Below are 4,306 nucleotides of genomic sequence, written 5' to 3' on the forward strand. Positions count from 1 at the left end.
TCATTTTTTGCTAAGTAATTTTCCCCCATTTCGGAAGCTTCCTTCCCTAAATCCTTAAAACACCTCTTCTCTTTTTCCCCAAATCATCCCCTAATTCCCAAACCCGAAATCCCTAACATTTTCCCCAAGTCCCCTTTTTTTCCCTTATTCTGTTCCCCCATCCCCAAAATCCCTAACTATTTCCCTTTCCTCTCGTCGACGGTCATTCGCTTCATGGGTATAAAGTGGTTAGTTTTTGATTCCCCTTCAGATTAATGTGTAGTTACTTTATTAGTTGCCTTTTTTTTTGTTTGAAATGGGTTTGATCTCGATGATTCTCATCATCCATAAGAAATGGAAGTACCCATCTTTTTATCTTTTCCAATCTGATTCCTTTCTTAAGGTAAGTTATATTCTTCCTGTGTCCTACCCAAGGTGTAGTTTTTTTTTTTCGAGATTCTAAGATTTGGGTTTTGTTTACTGACTCACTTCTTATTGCTTTCCTGTCTGGATGTTTTGTTAAATTATTATTGTTATTATTATTTTTCTGATGTTGGGTTTTGAAACTTGTAACTCTATTGTCAAATTCCTATATTCATTTTCTTTCAGTTATGTGAAGAAATTGGGTGTGCTTTGACTGCTTTCTTATCCATTTGTTTATTATTTTTTATTGTTTGAATTGGAATTGTCCTGGGGTAGTTTTGCATTTATTTGCCTGGTACTGAATGTTAAAAACTGCATTTACTATTCTGCATCCTGGAAAGGGACCTTTTGAGTTTTGAGCTTATAGGGCTGTTGTTTGGTTTTTCAATCTCTGCAGTAAAACCAGGTTTAGATGAATTTACAGTTTTATTGACATTATGTTCTATTTCACCATTCTTGAAATTATGTGAAGATTCTTTCTAATTTTCTCCTCGGCTATCTTTAGAGTCTAGCCTAATATTGATTTTTCCTTTTCAAGCATTTTGAATCAAATAAAAGAATTTTAGCATGCAAGAAAAAGAAACTTTACTTGCTCGCGAGAGTAATTTTTCATGGTCTTTTGGGAACCTACACATTGGGTTATTAACCTGTTCATGTCTAGTTCTGTGTGAATCATTTTATCCTCACTTGTTTCCTGTTGGTTTCTTTTTAGTTTCATACCCTCCATACTACCAAAAAGGAAGTGCTCTGTGAGACAAAGTCAAAAGTTCTAAGATATTTTTTTCATTATAAAGTTTTTGTTCACCAAACCTAGAACTTAATAAAAATGATGGTTGTGAAATTTTATAAAAAATGTTACTAAAATGTTGGTAATGAACCAAAAAGAAGAGAATTGCCTGCCATGCTGAAAATTCTTGATGAGAGTTAAGAGAACAAGAGGTGGCTGTTGTCCTTAAACGAAATTGTTAGTATTGGAGTTTTTTCTTTTGCTTTCTGTATTTAGAATATTGATATTATTTCCTATGATGCTCTGATTCATGTGTAAGTGGGAATGAGCATGCTAGCTAGTATTTGCTTGTACTTATTCTAAAACCTGCTTTCAGATGTAGGATAATGTGTTCGATTTGGGCACTTTAGGAAAGTCAAGGTTTGAAGAAACATCTGACTGGATTGGCTAATTGTGTTATGTGCCTTGTATTTACAATTTTTTTTGCAGAGATGGAAGTCATTTGTATGCTCATAAAAGATTTTGTATTTTTTTGCAGAAATGGTTTGAAAAGATGTGCAGTTTTGCCAGATTTTGCTAAGGTGTACAGCTTCATTTACTGCTTCCTGCTCCTCCTGCAAGTATTGGTTCAACTGAAGCTGCCATTTAATCTTCGAATTAAAATTTGGTACTGATATAGATAAAGTTTTTATATTTGCTTAAACTGAAATATATTTGGTGCTACTCTTATAATCTTACATCTGTTCTAGGTACTATCGAGCACCTGAAATAATAATTGGTGCAACTAAATACACCACAGCCATTGACATTTGTTCTAGGTACGTACAGGCCGTTCAGTTGCTAAATTTTTTTCCTTATTTCTATGCATTTTCACTTTAAATTACTTAACACATATTACTTTTTGGACTCCAGCCTCTGTTTGCTGGTGAGAGTGGAGTAGACCAGGTACGTTTTATTAAGGTACGTTTTAAATATTTTAAAGATTCAAAGTATATAGGCTGGAAACCTGACCTTATAGTATTAATTATTTGAAGTATGAATAAGTATGAATTAATTTTGTTACCATATATGTAGCTTGCTTGTCCATTATAATTACAACAATAGTTGACCTTCTTTGCAACCTTATTTTAAATATTTTAAAGATTCAAAGTATATAGGCTGGAAACCTGACGGGTTGCCTTATATCGAGATGCAAGATATAATGGATCCTCCCTAGTTGTAACAACGCCACGTATGATGAATCTTAAAAAATCAAAGAAGAATTGAAAAAAGTTCTATCGCTATTGAATATTTATATAACCTTAATTTATTTCCAATTTACTTATAAAAATTAAACTACGATTCTTTCTTGATATTATTATATTCAAATTACTATTTTGTTATATTAATAATGTGTGATTTTAATATTTAATATTTTTAAATGTCTTTAAAAGTTATAACTAATTTTTATCAAAATAGTATTAATTATTAGTTGAAGTTTTTGCATACATTGATCAATTTCTGGCTCTTTTTCTTTGAATACATGGTTCTCTTGATACTAAATACTCAGGTACTTTCTGCATATTCTGTGATTCTTATTAGATAAGTTATATATCAACAGTTATGTTAGTTTCCATCAAGGCCTCTGTAAACATAAAGTTGGTATTCTGGTTAGGAGAAGTTAATGTTTATGAGTTTTGTGGAGTATGATTCTGCACATGCAAAGTTGGTTTGTTTCAATCTGTGCATTTTCATGTTTACATAATAATGGTGATTCCATTTTTGTTATTTAGATGTTCTTTTGGTCTGTTTTCATGTTTCTATCCAACTTATGTGTTTAGTACGGACTTAGATTGATTTAAGAGTTTATTGCTATCTTGTTGCTCACGTTTTATATTGTTGAATTCCTCTATTCATTTTCTTTCAGTTATGTGAAGAAATTGGCTGTGCTTTGATTGCTTTCTTATCCATTTGTTTATTATTTTTTATTGTTTGAATTGGAATTGTCCTGGGGTAGTTTTGCATTTATTTGCCTGGTACTGAATGTTAAAAACTGCATTTACTGTTCTGCATCCCGGAAAGGGACCTTTTGAGTTTTGAGCTTACTGGGCTGTTGTTTGGTTTTTCAATCTCTGCAGTAAAACCAGGTTTAGATGAATTTACAGTTTTATTGACATTATGTTCTATTTCACCATTCTTGAAATTATGTGAAGATTCTTTCTAATTTTCTCCTCGGTTGTCTCTAGAGTCTAGCCTAATATTGATTTTTCCTTTTCACACATTTTGAATCAAATAAAAGAATTTTAGCATGCAAGAAAAAGACACTTTACTTGCTTGCGAGAGTAGTTTTGCCAGATTTTGCTGAGGGGTACAGCTTCATTTACTGCTTCCTGCTCCTCCTGCAAGTATTGGTTCAACTGAAGCTGCCATTTAATCTTCGAATTAAAATTTGGTACTGATATAGATAAAGTTTTTATATTTTCTTAAACTGAAATATATTTGGTGCTACTCTTATAATCTTACGTCTGTTCTAGGTACTATCGAGCACCTGAAATAATATTTGGTGCAACTAAATACACCACAGCCATTGACATTTGTTCTAGGTATGTACAGGCCGTTCAGTTGCTAAATTTTTTTCCTTATTTCTATGCATTTTCACTTTAAATTACTTAACAAATATTACTTTTTGGACTCCAGCCTCTGTTTGCTGGTGAGAGTGGAGTAGACCAGGTACGTTTTATTAAAGTACGTTTTAAATATTTTAAAGATTCAAAGTATATAGGCTGGAAACCTGACCTTATAGTATTAATTATTTGAAGTATGAATAAGTATGAATTAATTTATTACCATATATGTAGCTTGCTTGTCCATTATAATTACAACAATAGCTGACCTTCTCTCCAACCTTATTTTAAATATTTTAAAGATTCAAAGTATATAGGCTGGAAACCTGACGGGTTGCCTTATATCGAGTTGCAAGATATAATGGATCCTCCCTAGGTGTAACAACGCCACGTATGATGAATCTTAAAAAATTCAAAAAGAATTGAAAAAAGTTCTATCGCTATTGAATATTTATATAACCTTAATTTATTTCTAGTTTACTTATAAAAATTAAACTATGATTCTTTCTTGATATTATTATATTCAAATTACTATTTTGTTATATTTAAACATGTTTGATTTTAATATTTATTA

At 31.4% G+C, this 4,306-nt stretch overlaps 1 long non-coding RNA gene across 2 annotated transcripts; it reads left to right on the forward strand.

Annotated features, from left to right (window-relative positions):
- The first annotated feature begins 1,760 nt into the window (after positions 1-1,760).
- Positions 1,761-3,854, forward strand: LOC121230598 (uncharacterized). 2 transcript variants are annotated; one of them, XR_005928579.1, is made up of 3 exons: positions 1,761-1,796; positions 3,643-3,711; positions 3,806-3,854. It is a non-coding gene; the product is annotated as an uncharacterized lncRNA (long non-coding RNA). The 2 variants fall into 2 exon arrangements; XR_005928580.1 differs by lacking the exon at positions 1,761-1,796 and adding an exon at positions 3,478-3,560.
- The last annotated feature ends 452 nt before the right edge of the window (positions 3,855-4,306 follow it).

Source organism: Gossypium hirsutum, chromosome A06 (assembly GCF_007990345.1).
Source record: "Gossypium hirsutum isolate 1008001.06 chromosome A06, Gossypium_hirsutum_v2.1, whole genome shotgun sequence".
Lineage (NCBI taxonomy): Eukaryota > Viridiplantae > Streptophyta > Magnoliopsida > Malvales > Malvaceae > Gossypium > Gossypium hirsutum.